The sequence below is a fragment of the Carlito syrichta genome, unplaced genomic scaffold, assembly GCF_000164805.1.
Source record: "Carlito syrichta isolate Samal-C Ts95f unplaced genomic scaffold, Tarsius_syrichta-2.0.1 Scaffold309820, whole genome shotgun sequence".
Lineage (NCBI taxonomy): Eukaryota > Metazoa > Chordata > Mammalia > Primates > Tarsiidae > Carlito > Carlito syrichta.
In genome coordinates this window covers 65,798-82,890 of record NW_007253916.1, presented here as the reverse complement: position 1 = coordinate 82,890, position 17,093 = coordinate 65,798, and positions in this window count along the sequence as shown.

Below are 17,093 nucleotides of genomic sequence, written 5' to 3'. Positions count from 1 at the left end.
TTTTCAACATTAATTGTCTTTCATACATTTAATTTATCCTTTAAGTAACTTTCCTTAGTACAGGGTCAGAAAAACATGCACTCAGGACAAAATTAGGCCTGCTTTTATAGATAACAAATATAGTAAATAAAACATTTTGTTACTTACATGCTTTCTTTTTGTTACTTTCATTTTGTTACTTATATGCTTTCTTTTGTTTTAAGCATATTGTTTATGGTTGCTTGAGTGCTATGATGTTCAGAACATGCTACCTCAAAATATGCCACTTTGGCATTTTTGCTGTTTTAAGTGAAGAAACTTGAGCAAACAAAACTATAGAAGCCAGAAGGTCACTCTTACCTTCCTCTTGCCTTTCTCCCCTGAATCAGGCCTTAAAACCTATAAAAGGTTTTCTGACATTTCCAGAAGCAGGTTATAAGACCCTTATATGAGAGATGCCCTCTCAATCACCAGATAAAAGGTGTATCTTAGAAGACAAAAGGTCACAGAGAAGACTCTCAACAAACAGGCCTGGCTAGTTTCTTCTTAATTATTACCACTAAATCATACCTTTTAGGCCTATGATATTTTTCTACAACTATCCTGTCTTTAGCAAATCTACTTTTAAAAAAGCTCAGGTTTAACCATTTCTTTGGGTCTTATTTTACTTTAATTAGGGCTCTCTGATTGATATGTTTCTTGTTATGGGGTCTCAGCTATGAACCAAGAAAAATGAAGAAAAGACAGCTTGCCTCTCCTAAAGCTACAACTGAAGTGAATAGTCTCACAGACACTCTCTAGCCTATAAACTTAAAATGGTTCCTAGTTGACCCTTATGAGAAAAATAAAAGTTTGATGACTTCTATTATGGAGGGGAATTTTGTTTATCTACCTATGGTTATTATTTACTACTTCACTCCTGCCATTGTTTCCTTATGCATATTTTATTGACAAATAAACCATCATATTTTCTCCTAATTCTCTTACATATTCATTTGTGTTCCTTAATGCAGAACCTGATGCATAATAGCTGTTTGGAATATGTATAGTTCTTTAATAAATCATTTGATTATTAAGATAGGAAAATCATTACAAAGATGTATATTTACACATTCCTTTCCCTGTTAAAGGGTTTACTGTTTCATTATTAGCTGTGTTTATTTATCCAATAATTCTAATTTTATGTTTTATTATTTTGAAAAAATATTACAAAAAACCTGATCTTAAAGAATAGCATATTCAGTTATGTGAGCTGTAACGACCAGTTATATTGGCCAAGCATTCACTCACAATGCATTTCCCTCACCAAATTGAATTGATGATATTAATTCCTTTTCTACCACAATATTGACCTTCCGTATATGTGATCTATTCTTGTGAATGATTTTCTAAAATACTAATGAAAGCTATCATATATATTAATTTATCTTTATGCCACAATTGTTTACTGAGTAAATACAGTGTTCTGGGTACTGTGTAAAGTGTTTTACATGTGTGACTTCAATAAGTTCATACATCAGTATGAATTGGGTCTGAATCAAGAAAAGGTGGCAAACATCAGAACTCATGGAACCTCTATTTAAATTGAAGTTGTCTGAGTCTCATCTTCTGCACTTAAACACTACTCATAGTGTTTCTAAATCACAACTATTTTAGAGTACCTGGCAAGATCACTCAAAAATTTCAGCAAACCGCGCTATTAAGATAATTGTCTAAATGGGTTGAATCAATCAATCAACTCTTAGTTATTTAAAGCTTGCTTATTTGGCTCTTTCTTCTCTCCCTTTTCTCTCTGGCTTCCTGCCTTTGGCCATTTCATTGCTGTTTAGCACTTTCATTAAAGACTTGGCATACAAAGAGAAAAAAGGTGAAAACTCAATGATGCTATGTAATTTCCCAGTAGACTTAGTAATTTTTAAGTATTTCTTTAGGAGAGTAGAATGTACTTCGGGTTTTCTCACCTACTCATCCAGACGGTCATATACTTTTTAACATTAAAATTTAGATTATCAGGAATTAAACATGGTTAAGTCCAAATGAACTTGAAAATAAAAAAATCTACCTTTACAAAATTTTTGCAGGTTCAATAATAAATTAAGGTCATTGATTAACCAATCAATTCTGATTACTGTTTTTATTCCTTTATTTTATAGTCCACTTTTTTTCATTAGTTCTGTTGAGAAATATTTCACATATCATAAAATTCATCCAATTCAATGGGCTTATTTCAAGTGATGTAAGTTCTTAAATTGGGCTAAAAATTGAATATCATTATTATAAAAGCTCTAAAGAGCTTCAATAACATTATCATATATTATATAAAACATTATCATACACTATGTAAAAGCAAGAAGGTTACAAAATAGCCACAATGTTCCCTACAAAAAAAAGTTGGAGAATTTATACATTTGATTTCAAGATCTTGTGCTAATTTACAATTATAAAAACAGTGTGGCATTTGTGTAAGTAGAGACATACTGATTAATGGAATAAAACAAAGAGACAAAAAATGTAGATTCCCAAGTATAAATTAATTGATTTTTTTTTTTTTTGAGTTGGAGTCGCACTCTGTCGTCCAGACTCGAGTGCAGTGGCCACTCCCAGCCACAGCCTCGCCCTGCTAGGCTCCGGTGATCCTTCCACTCAGCCTTCCAAGTAGCTGGAACTACAGGTGCACGCTACCACACCCGGCTAATTTTTGATTTATTGTAGAGATGAGGTCTCACCAAGTTGCCCAGGTGGGTCTCAAACCCGTTGGCTCAGGCAATCCACTCACCTCAGCCTCCCAAAGGTGAGGGATTACAGGCTGAGCCACCAAGCCCGGCTAGTTAATTGATTTTTAAAAGAAGCATCAAAGTTAATCAGTGAAGAAATAATTGTTTATTCAACAAATAGTTCTGGAAAAGCTGAACACCTGTAAGAAAAAAATTAAAAATAACTTTGGCCCATTTCTTACAACAAAGAAAGAAACATTAATTACACACCTAAACTTTAAGCTAAACTGTAAAAAATGTAGAAGAAGGCATAGAGTATTTTTACTGTCTTTGGGTAAGTAAAAATGAATTAATAAAAATAAGAAAGCAATAAAATTAGAAGAAAAATAAATAAAAATTAAATTGTTATCAAGATGATGGCCTTGTTCTCTAATAAATACACATTAAAATAAGTACTTCCAACTACTTGGAAGGTTGGGGCAGAGGGATCACCTAAGCCCAGCAGGTCGAGGCTGCGGTGGTCATGAGCATGCCACTGCACTCCAGCCTGAGTGACAAGAATGACACTCCAACTCAAAAAAAAAAAAAAGAAGAAAGTAAGCCACAGTCTGAAAGGATATATTTGCACAATATATTTAACAAAAACTTGTATGCAAGATATATTTTTTAAAAGTTTTACAAATCAGTGTTAAAAAGACAAACAACACAATACAATTGAACAATACTATTGAACTGGCATAGCTAAGATCTATGAATGATCAATGATCACAATAAAAGGTACTCACCAATATATTAATTTTTTTTGGATAAATACAAATGGGATTGCTGAATTGAATGATAATTTTATTTGTAGTTTTTTCTTAAACTTCCATACTGTTCTCAATAGTAGGTGTATTAGTAATGGTTTCATTAACAGTGTATAAGAGTTTCCTTTTCTTCACATCTTCATTAACATTTTTAATTTTTTTGTCTTTTTGATAGTAGGATTTTAACTAGGGTAATACTTCATTGCGGTTTTGATTTGCCACTATAGGATAATATAGTCAACAATATCATATTACACAGTTTTCAATAGCTACAAGAAAGATACTGGATAATCCCCGAAAAATGACATGATAAATGTTAAGATGATGGATATGTGAATTACACTTATCTGATCATTATGCATTATATATAGAAACAGCATTATGTTCCCTATAAACTCATATAATTATTATTTGTAATTTATATACACAAATGCCACACTGTTTTTATTATTGTAAATTAACACAAGACCTTGAAATCAAATGTATAAGCTGTCCAACTTTTTTTTGTAGGGAGCATTGTGACTATTTTGTGACTTTCTTGCTTCCATATAGTGTAGGATAATGTCATATATAATATATGATAACATTATTGAAGCTTTTTAGAGTTTTTATAATAATGATATTCAATATTTAGGCCAAAAACATTTAAAAATAATAATAAAGAAAAATTTAAGATTTCAGTGACAAAAGACTATAAAATTTTATTGAAAGACAAAAGAGAAAAATTTGAATAAATAAAGAGGTGGAACATGTTGTTAAAAAAAGAATATTCTCATCACCATTAATTGTTAGAGAAAAACATAGCAGAATAAAAATATTATAATCACTTCAATCTAACTAAAATAACTAAACTTAAATATATGAAAAATATCACATATTCACAAGGAAATAATATGATTCTATTTTCACATATTCAGGTATGAATATAAAATGTTAAACTTTGGAAAATAGGCTGTCCTTGGTGGAGTCAGAGGCATGGCGGATCCCATGTGGAACCCTGGAAACACCACTTCCCAGGACATCAAACGGAAGCCTCTAACCCTCCCACCGAGAGTCTCAGAGGGAAACACTATGCAGTGGTGGGTTGTGCCCCCCTCCCTCCTTCTTCAGCACCAAGCAGGGCTGATGCCACCAATTTGTTAAGTTTCATCATGCCTGAAGCCTTTAGGACCCTAGGCCAGGGCTGCAGATGTTGACTTGCCTTCAGGGAACTGCCACTGTGAAATCAGTCTTTCTCATGGAGCAGAAAGGAATCTAAGAGGTCAAATGCCTCTGCATAGCAGCTGCCATGGCAGTGGCCCAGCCTACCCACAGACAGAGGAAAAATAATAACCCCTCAATGCTTTCCTTCTACCCTCTGTGCACAAAGGGTGGTCCCAACAACATTGGAGAAGGCCGACTCATACCCCTAAGAGCACCTGAGTCAGAGTAGAGCCCTACCTGGTTGCCTGTCAACCCTCTTGACAGGCAATGTAGGGAGGAGCTCCTACTGTAGCCTGTCACAGAAAGAGGGGAAAGACTATGAAATATAGGAAAGGTTCTGTCCCATTTCTGCCAGACTGCACTGGTGAAGTAGCTTTAGACAGTCTTCGCCCGCAAGAATACTACCCTTTCTTCCACTGCTGGTTGCCCCTTTCCCCCACAGTTCGGCCAGAGGAGAGAAGACAGGCAACAGTAACAACTGTAACTAATTAAAGCAATTTAAAAATTAAAATTAATAAATAAAAATTCAAGGAGAACAGTCTACCTTCACAGATGAGGAAGAAACCATAGAAAAACGCCAGCAATGCTCAAAGTCTTGAGTTGACACACACAAAATGGCTTTCCAAATCCCAAGTAATGGAACTTATCTGAATACCTGATCCTGATGACAGACATAGAATTCCAACTCTGAATGGCAAAGACAAAGAGAGCCATGAGAAGATGGCATGCAGAACATCCAGGCAACTAAAATAGTGCAGGAAGTGAAACCCGAGTTGTCCAATACAAGAAAGGTTCAATCTTAATTCCTGGAAATGAAAAGTTTTTGGTTTTTTTTTCCTGGAATTTCAAAACATAATGACATACTGGAGCAGCAGAATCAACCAGGCAGAGGAAAGAATCTCATAGCTCAAAGACCAAACTATTGAACGAAACTAGTCTGACAAAAACAAGGAGAAAAGGCTTAGAAAGAATGAGCAAAGCCTATAAGAAGTTTGAAATTATGTAAAGATATCAAATCTATGGTTGATTGGCATCCCTGAGATAGAAGAAGAAACAGAACACCCTGGAACAAGCCTTCCAAGATGTCATTCAAGAAAATTTCCCCTTCTTGCCAGAGAGATGGCCATACAAACAGAGATCCAGAGAAGACCATCCCCAAGACACATGACATTTTGTCTCCACAATGTGAGCATAAAAGAAAAATACTAAAAGCAGCCATAGAGAAAGAACAAACCACCTACCAAGGAAGACTCATTAGAATTGCAGCAAACTTCTCAGCAGAATCCCTACAGTCAGAAAGAACTGGGTTTCCATTTTCAACATTGTTTAAAAAAAGCAACCCCAGTCCAAAATTTCCTATCTCACTAAGCTAAGCTTCATTAATGACGGAGTATTAAATTATTTCCCAAGCATCCAATTTCTAAGAGAATATGCTGCATCCAGACCAGGAGATGATTAAGAAGCACAGAACTGGGGGAAAAAAAATGATTCCACCTATTACAAAAGCACAGGCAAGTACAGAGTTCAGAGAATATACAAATTAACCACAAAACCTAAAAAAAGCAAAGTAGCCTCTTAATAGTAATGTGACAGGAACAAACCCCCACATATCAATAATTAAAAGTGAATGGACTCAATACACCATTCAAAAGGCATAGAGTGGCAAAATCGATAAAGAAACTATCCTTCCACTGACTTCAGGAAACTCATCTCACAGCAAATGACACCCACTGGTAAAGAAAGATCTTCTAAGAAAATGAAAAAAAAAAGAGCAGGAGTAGCTATTCTTATATCAGGCAAAACAAATTTTAAACCAATAAACGTTAAAAGGACATTGAAGGACACTACATAATGATATAAGACTCAAATCCATCAGCAAGAAAGATCAATCTTGAATATATATGCACCCAAAATAAGAGCACCCAAATATATAAAATGATAGCTAATCAGACTAAGAGAGTACATAGATATTCATACAATTATAGTTGGATTCTCTAGACATCCTGCTGACAGCCTTAGACAGATAATTGAGGCCAAAAAAAAAAAAAAAACTAGCAAGGAAATCAGGACCTTTAATTCACACTTGTTGAATTGAATAAACATAAAGAACACTTCATCCAACAATCACAGAATGTACATTTTTCTTATTAGCACATGGAACAAACTCCAAGATCAATCACATGCTCATACACAAATCTAGCATAAACAAATTTCAAATGGTTAAGATTATATCAAGCATCTTCTCAAACAACAGTGAAATAAAAATAAATATCACCAACAGAAACTCCCCTAAACACACAAGTACATGGAGATAGAACATGCTTCTGAATGACTTTTGGGTTAACACAGAAATGAATATTCCTAGAAACAAATGAAAACAAGGTCACAACACACAAAAACCTCTGAAATATCAAGAAAATGATGCTGAGAAGGAAATTTATAGCACTGCACACACATATCAGAAGAATAGAGGAATCTTATGTAAACAGCCTAATATCACACAACAAATGGAAGACCATACCATTCTCATGGATTAAAGAATCAATATCAAGATGTGCATTCTACACCAGGCAATCTACAGGCTCAATGCAATTTCTATCAAATTACCAGCATCACTTTCACAGACCTAGAAAAGACGTAATACAGAAATTAATATGGAAGTACTTTGGGAGTGCTCAGAGGATTAACTGAGTCCAGGAGATTGAAGTTGCAGTTACCTGTGATCATACCACTGCACTCTAGCCTGGGCAGCAGAGCGAAACTCTAGCTCAAAAAAAAAAAAAAAAAATGTTCATACCATATTGTTTTAAATTATTTTTCACTGATGAACATGGCCACGTATTCTGTTTTTTAATATTACAAAAAACATATTAAATATTGTTGAACAGGCTGGGCTCGGTGGCTCAGCCTGTAATCCCGCGCCTTTGGGAGGCTGAGGTGAGTGGATTGCTTGAGCCCGTGGTTCGAGACCCGCCTGGGCAGCGAGACCTCATCTCTACAATAAATCAAAAAACCAGCTGGGCGTGGGCACATGCCTGTAATTCCGGCTACTCGGAAGGCTGAGGCGGAAGGATCGCCGGAGCCCAGCAGTTCGAGGCTGCGGTGGCCGGGAGCAGCCACTGCACTCCAGTCTGGGCGACAGAGTGAGACTCCAACTCAAAAAAAAAAAAAAAAAAAAAAAAAAAATATATATATATATATATTGTTGAACATTCTCATAACCTGTGTCTCAATGACTGTATTTGCATTGATACCAGTCTGGGATGAACAAGACTCAAACTAAAACAACAAACAAACAAAAATGTGTATTGAGTAAGTGTTTTCAAGTGGAAATGATGACTTAAAGTTCAGATTCAAGGTGCTACTAATTGTCCTGTGTGGAGATTACATCAGCACACAGTTTAATTTACCATGTATTAAAGGAACCATTTTCTTAAGCTCTCAATGAATACTATAAGTTATTTAACTTTGTAATATTTAAGTATCTGATAGGTAAAACTGAATTGCAGTGTTGTTTAAATTTTAATTTATTTAGCTATGGCTAAAATTGCTTACATTTTCATATATTTAGAGCAAATTGAATGTCCTTTTCTGTTACATATCAGTAGAATATACTCAATTTTATAAGATGATTAGTCACATTCTTATTTAATATTAGTTCTTTATAAATTAAAGTTTGAGCTATGTCTGTTCTATTAGTTGCAAATGCATGTCTTATATTTGCAATTATGTGTATACAACTTTTTGGCTCTAGTAGTTTTTTAAAAAAGTTACTGTCATAAATAATGTTGATTAAACTCCACATACACCAAACAGTTCCCTTATGCCTTTTTAGATTTTCTTTTTACCCAGCACAAACATAGAGATTGTTTTATGTTGTGTCATTTATCAGCAGTTAGTTCTTTTAAAATTGCTGAGTATGGGTATGCACAATTTGTTCATTAGTGTGTTGAATTTTCAGTTTGTTTTCATTTTTCAGCTTTTACAAATAAAGACAATATGAACATTTATGTACAGGTATTTGCATAGACATATAATTTTTATCTTTTTGATTAAGTTCTTAAGAATTTCAGAAAGATTTACTTAAAAGATTATCTTTTTCCTATTGAATTTTCTGGGTAACTTTTCACAAAAATATTTTGATAATATTTTACAAAAATATTTTGATAATATGTGCAAATCTACTTTTAGGCACTCTATTCTGTTCCTTGCAACTACATGTCTACCTTTATGCAATTACCATAGTTTCTTCATTAATGTGGGTTTGAAACAAGATTTGAAATTATGTAGTGTAAGTTCACAAACTATGTTCTTTCTTTTCAAAGTTGTTTTGTTCTGGATTCTTTGCATTTTTGACATAAATTATAATATTGACTCCTTTGTTTCTGCAAAGGATACGACTTTAATTTCTATGAGGATTGCATGAATTCTACTTTTCAGTTTGAGTAAGTTGATATCTTAACCATAGCAAGTCTTCAAAATCGTAACTATATTGACACAAGAAGTAAATAAAAATGTGTTCTTTGGAGTGAAAATACTGGGTAAAATAAAAATTACAGTTGTTGTCTTTATTTATCTAGAACTTATTGTTATATATTTAGAATATATATATTTTTAAAGTCTTTGGCCAAGTTTATCTTCCTTATTTCTTTTTTGATGTAATTGTAATCAGTACAGCTTTTCAAATTTTAAATGCTAATAGTTTGTTGCTTGTATGTATAAATAAGTTGACTTTTTAATACCAATCTTATGTTCTGAAATCCTGCTAAACTCAAGCATCAGTGTTTGAGAAACAAATGGCTTTTTCTGTTTTATAATTTCTATACCATTGTTTTACATAAGAAATAATACAATCTGTAAATTTGGAAGTCTTCTAATTATCTTTCTCTCTTTTCACCCTCTGGAAACTTCAGTGGAATATTGATTAAAAGTGGTAAAAGTAGGCATCTTGTCTTTCTTCTAATATTCCTGGCAAACTATTCAATTACTCACAATTAAATGTAACGTTAGCTCTAAATTTTTTGAAAAATTATCATCAAGTTTACTCAGTTTTCCTTTGCTCTTTATTTGCTGAAAGTTATTTTCTATCAAAATGGGTTTAAATGTATAAAATTAATTTTTAACTTGAAATTACTATATATCAATTTTAAAAGTTCATTAATATGATTTACATAAATCAATTTTCAAAAATTAAACTAGTCTTTTAATTGTGTGGTAAAATTCTCATAGTCATGTCATGTTATTTTTATTTTATTATGAAATCTGATGCACTAAAATAATATTTAGAATTGTTTTATCTGTGTTCAAGATGGTAATTCATCTGTAGTTTCATTCTCTTATATTTTTGCTCAGTTTTTGTGACCAGGCAATTATGGACTCACAAAATACCAGGACTTGTTTTGTCTTTTCTAATATTTGACAGAATTTTTGTAAAAAATTGTTTCATTTTTATTTAAATATTTTACAATTTTACTGTGGAAGCCATCTGGGTCAGAATTTCACTTTAGTTAATTTATTAAATATAATATAATTATGGTTTATTTCTTTCCTCTTAAATGAATGCTGCTAATATCTTTCAAAAATTCTGTATATTTCATCTAAGTTGTTGAAATTAGCTGCTGATAATAGATGCCTGTGAGATCTGTGGTAATGTCATCACACTCATTTCTCAAATGGTTAATATGTAGCCCCTTGTTTTTCTTCTGCTTCTGCTTTATTTTCCCTGATAAAAGCTTATCAATATTTTTGCTATTCTGCTTTTCTCTTCCTTTTTTCTTTTATTAATTTTGACCATTTTTAAAATTTCATTTCTTCTACTTGCATTTTGTTTAATTTTCTTTGTGTATCCCAATTTTGGTAGAAGTTTAGTTCATTGATTTGAAACATTTCTGCCATGTGAATGAAAGCATTTTGTGCTCTAAATTTCCCTGCAAACAATGCTGTGAGTTTATCCTAAACATTTTCATCATTTCGAGGTTTGTATTTAGGTTTTTTGAAGCAAAATCAGAACAACCTTTATTGCAGAGTCTAGAGTAATTTGTTGCAATACCTTTCTGAGTATTCCACGTGATGCATCATGTATTTTGAGATTTTAACACTTTGGCTGGTAGAAACACAAAATACTTTCAGCCCTGTTTAGCTTTAGGGATTGTTTCCTGTTACTTTCAGACAGTTATTTCTGAGGATCTGTAGAGTGTCTTTACAATATTTTACTGCATTTATAGCCATTCATACATGCAAACTGGGATGATTCTATGTTTTACCTTGTTTCCCCTCTCCCACTGATCATTGATCTATGTTGTTTGTTTCCAATGCCTTAAAATTCTTATTTTATATAATTTCTCATTGTTAGTTTTTATGATGAATTATTTAAAATATATTTTTTAAATTTTTATAGATTGGGGGTACAAGTGAAGTTTTGTTAAATAAATGTATTGCATAGTGGTGAAGTCTAGGCTTTTAGTGTAACCATCACTTGAATGGTATACATTGTACTAATTAAGTAATTTCTTATCCTTTACTCCCCTCTTACTCTTCCACTTTTCTGAATCTCCAGTGTCTGTTATTCCACTCTCTGTGTCCATGTGTATACATTATTTAGCTCCTACTTATAAGTGAGAACATGCATTACTCTACTTGACTTTCTGCTTCTGAATTGTTTCACTTAAGATAATGGCTTCCAGTTCCATCTATGTTGCTGTAAAAATATATTTTTATTCTTTTTTTATAGCCAAGCTATATTCCGTGATATACATATACCACATTTTATTTATTCAATTATTTGCTGAGGGACACAGATGAATTCCATATATTTGCTATTGTAAACAGTGCTGTCATAAAACTTATGAGCATGGGTATATTTTTGACAGAATACTTGTGTAGAAACCCAGTAATGGAAATTCAGGATTGAACAGTCATTCTATTTTTAGCTCTTTAAAATATCTCCATAGTGTTTTCCTTAGAAGCTGTACTAATTCACATTCTCACCAATACTGTCTAAGCATTCCCTTTTCTTCTCACTCTCCCAAACGTTTGTTGTTTTTTTTAATGTTTTTAGTTATAGCCATTTTCACTGGTGTGAGGTACTATCTCACTGTGGTTTTAATTTGTATTTCTCTGAAAATTAGTGATATTGAGCATTTTTTTTTTTTACTATGCTGGTTAGCCAGTTGTATTACTTCTTTTGGGAAATATCTGTCCATGTCCTCTGCCCACTTTTTAATGGAGCTATTTGTTTTTTCCATGTTGAGTTGTTTTAGTTTCTTGTAGATTCTGAATATTAGTATTTTGTCTGATGCATAGTTTGAAAATTCTTTCTTCAATTCTGTAAGTAGTGTGTATACTCCGTTGATTATTTCTTTTGTTGTGCAGAGACTTTTGAATTTAAATAAGTTCAATTTGTCTATTTTTTTTCCCTTGCATTTGTTTTTGAGTTCTTAGTCATGAATTATTTGCCTAGGCCAATGTCCAGAGTGTTTTCTAGGTTTTCTTCTAGAATTTTTATAGTTTCAGGTTTTACATCTTAGACTTTAATCCATCTTGAATTAATTATCGTATGTGGTGAAACATAGGTATCTAGCTTTATTCTTTTGCATATGGCAATCCAATTTTCCCAACACCATTTATTGAATATGGTGTTCTTTCCTTAGTGTATATTTTGTGAGCTTTGTTGCATATCAGTTGGTTGCATGTATGCGACTTTATTTCTAGATTATCTGTTCTGACTCTTTGATTTATGTGTTTATTTATATTTTTAATTTTTTTTGAACTGGAGTCTCACTCTGTTGCCCAGGCTGGAGTGCAGTGGCACACTCATGGTCACCCCAGCATTGACGTGCTGGGCTCCCACGATCCTTCCGCCTCAGTCTTCCAAGTAGCTGAAACTACAAGTGCACGATACCAGGCCTGGCTAAATTTTGATTTATCGTAGAGATGAGGTCTCTCCAAGTTGTCCAGGCAGGTCTCAAACTCACAGCCTCAGGCAATCCACTCGCGTCAGCCTCTCAAAGTGCTGGAATTGCAGGCTGAGACACCGAGCCAACCTATGTTCTTATTTTTATACCAGTACCATGCTGTTTTGGTTACTATAGCTGTACAGCATACTATATTTTATGTCAGGAAGTATTATGCCTTCAACTTTGTTCTAGTTGCTTAGGGATGCTTTGGCTACTCGGGATCATTATTGGTTTCATATGTATTTTAAGTATGTTTTTCCTAAGTCTATGAAAAATAACATTGATATATTAGTATGAATTGCATTGAATCTGTGGATTACTTTGGGTTGCATGGTCATTTATATAATATCATTTCTCTGATCCATGAACAAAAGTTTTAAAAATTTATTTGCGTAATTTATAGTTTCTTTAATCAATGTTTCATAGTTTTCCTTCTAGAGATCATTCATTTTTTAAAAAATGTATTCTTATGTATTTTTTGGGGAGGGGGCATTGTAAATATCACCACTTTTCTGTTTGGTTGCTCCAGTCCAGAAAGAGGGCAAACAACCTGTCACATATGGGCACTCCAGTGTGTTGCCCTCAACACGTCTCCAAATCAACGCAAACACCAGTGTTTGGGCTTAGGAGGGCAAAAGAGTTCTCTGACAGATAGGATACCAGCAATTCCCAATAGGGGAGAGGAGAGCCCGGACAATCCCACTTACACTTTCCCTGAAACACCAAGTGTTTTGTCGTTCCTAGTTGATCTCTGCCAACCTCCTGCTTACTTCTATTTCTGTGCCCAGCTTATTCCCGTGGGTTCTCCACCAGATTCCAGAATTCTCACTTGAAATTCTATTCAAGTTATTATTATTCACTAGTGACTTTGGTTATTTCTGTGTATCCAGTGACTCTTGTTGGCATGATGAACTGGCTAAACTTCAGCTTATCTATTTTAGTTGCTGAAGGTGACTGATTGAATTCATTTTCAGTTGCTTCATTATATATTCATGTATATTGTATATTATGTAAATAAATGTCTAGAATTTTTTCTATGGTGTCTGGAGTCTGCATATACTTACAAAGTTCTTTCCATTCTAGTGTCATAAATAAAACTCTTCCATTTTCAATTGATTTTATTATTGCTACTTATATTTTATATTCTTCTACAAAGAACTTTATTTCAGGTATCAGATATCTATATTTATAGTTAAGTGGCACAAAACAGAAACTGGTCTAGTTATTTGTTTAACTGATAATTGGATTGAATGTTACCAGAAAATTCATTAATTATGAGTTCATTTCAATGGTTTGATTTAAACATAGCACAGCTGTGTAACTCATTCTCATTTCAAGATATAACACTATTCTAACATAATCAAAACTATCTTCATGTATCTTTCCATATGACTGTTATTGATTTGAAAATATTTTTAAATATTTTTATTTGAGATGTGTGTGCATATTTGTATATGTCTTCATATATTTATATTAGTTTATTAATTCTATTGTGTAATATATGACTTACATTTCACTTTCTTAATGGTGCATATTTATAAAAAAATATTCATCGTAATACTTTCAGGTTTTTTTTTAAATTAAAGTTAGTAGTTTTACTATTATATTGAAATATTTGCCCACTCAAATTTGTAAAAATATTTGTCTATGTTTTCTTTTTAAAAATCTTGCTTAGCAACTTGGAACAAGATGGCGATGGCTTAGGTGAACTTGTGAGATTCTCCAAACGTGAGTTCCAAAAAGATTCTTACTTTTCTTCCCCCATCCTCCAGCCCACCACCAGCCATGCTGGTCCGAGGCCTGGGGACCGTCGGTCCCATGCAGGGCCGGATATTGCAGCACCCTGCTGCTGCAGTTCCACTGCATGCGTGGGAGTCTTGGGTTTCAACCAGCTCCCTGGCTACATCATCTCTTGCCTGGCACCCAGCACCAAGCCTCTGATCTCTCAGGGAGGCTCTGGGCTCCCACCCCTCAGAGACATCGGTCCCATTCCTGGCTGAAGTATCCTGTGGGGGACCCAGGGCCACTCTCCCCACTCACTGCCTGCCCATTGGAGCTTTGGAGCTCTGGAGTTCCAGGCCCACCCTGGCTGAGGCACTCAAAAGCTTGGGGACCAGACAAGCGGAGAGAAAGGGATCTACAAAAGAGAATCTGCCTCTGCCTTTCTCCAGGCAAAGATTTCCATTGCCCTGCCCACCTATAAACAAACTCCACCTCAGTTCCTAAGGAACCAAGACTATATACTGCTGAACGGACAGATTTTAAGGCAGGGGGAAATAGGTTCCAGTGTGCTCATACACCTGTTGGTAGATGCTAGAATCAGCATATACATTCTGAACCACAGCTACTCTCTCAATTAAACCTCAAAACTGCAAAAAGTACAGATTGCAGCCTACACTTCCAACCTCAAAGGTGAACAAAGCCAGAAGACCCTCATAAGGAAGAACAGGATACTGCAGGAGAGAAATAAAAGCAACCCCACCTTCCGTCAAAAACAGAATAAAAGAAGGGGGGAGGGAGAGAAAGAGAAAAATCTACAAAAATGAAGAAAAACCAAAAGAAGAGTATGGGTTTCTCCCAGACCCCAGGGAGGGCAGACACCGAGAAAACTGACTTCGGAATGCAAACAACGAAGAGCCCCCAGAATGAAGGGTCTCAAACTACAAACATAGATATCAAGACATTAATAGAGAGATTAAAAAGAATTGAGGAGACACAAGAAGAAACTAGGAAGGAGCTGATATCTGAGATAACAGTAATAAAGAATACTGTGAATGAAAAAAATAACAAACTGATAAGCATGGAAAGCAGAATTACCCAAACAGAAGAAAGAATCTCAGAGCTTGAGAACTGAAATATAGAACTAACCCAAACTCTTAAAAACACAGAAAACAAGCTCAAAAAGACAGAATAAATCCTTCAAGAGATGAGCGATTACTTCAAGAGACTGAACCTAAGAGTAATTGGCATTCCTGAGGCAGAAAAAGAGACAGAGACCACACTGGAACAAATCTTCCATGATATCATTCAAGAAAACTTCCCTTATCTAATCAGTGATGCAAAAATGCAAACACAAGAGATTTAAAGAACCCCTGCAAGACACAAATGAGAAGACCAACTCCTAGACACATAATAATTCAGCTAAGCAAAGTAGGCATAAAAGAAAAAATCCTAAAGGCAGCAAGAAAAAAAGGCCAGATCACCTACCATGGAAGACCAATCAGAATAGCAGCAGACTTATCTACAGAAACCCTGCAGCCTAGGAGAGCTTGGAGCCCTACCTACAATGTCCTAAAAGATAAACAATTTCAACCAAGAATAACCCACCTGGACAAGCTAAGCTTCATCAGTGAGGAAGAATTAAAATTTTTCCCAGATATCCAATCCCTAAGAACTTATGCTGCCACCAAACCACCTCTACATGAAACACTTAAGAAAGTACTAAACACAGAAGAAAAGGAAAAAAGAACAACATTCTTCACAAAGGTACAGGGAAAAGAATAAAATATACATGAACCAACCCCAAATCCAAAAGAAAGACAAAAAAAAACAAAAAACAAAAAACCAAGTGGAAGAACAACAACTCTATAAGAACTCTATGATAGGGACAAACTCTCATATTTTAATAATTAGCCTGAATGTGAATGAACTAAACACACCACTGAAAAGACATAGAAAGACAAAATGGATAAAATATCACCAGGCAACAATATACTGCCTTCAAGAGACCCATATCACTAGAAGGGACATACACAGACTCAAAGTAAGAGGATGGGAAACACATTTTCAGGAAAATGGAACACAAAAGAAAGGAGGAGTCATGATCCTAATTTCAGACAAAATACCATTTAAGTTAACAAAATTTTAAAAAGATAGAGAGGGCCACTACATAATGATAAAAGGTTCACTCCATCAACAAGAAATATCTATCCTAAACATATATGCACCCAACATAGGTGCGCCAACTTTCATAAACCAACTTCTAGGAAAACGAAAGAAAGATATTGACTCTAACACCATCATAACTGGGGACTTTAGTACCACACTCAAACCCTAGACAGATCATCAGGACAAAAAATCAGCAAGGAGATCTGGAACCTCAATGTGACTCTGGACCAAATGGACTTAATTGATACCTACAGAACACTCCATCCAAAGACCAGAGAATACACATTCTACTCATCACTGCATGGAACATATTATAAGATCGACCACATAATTGGCCATAAATCAAGCATAAGCAAATTTAAAAGGACCGAAATTCCACCATGCACCTTCTCAGACCACATTGGAATAAAAATAAACATTGACGCCAACCAAGTCCCCCCAAAACCCACAAAGACATAGACACTAAACAGCATGATGCTAAACAACTCCTGGGTCAATGATGAAATCAAAACAGAGATCAAAAGATACCTGGAAACAAATGAAACTGC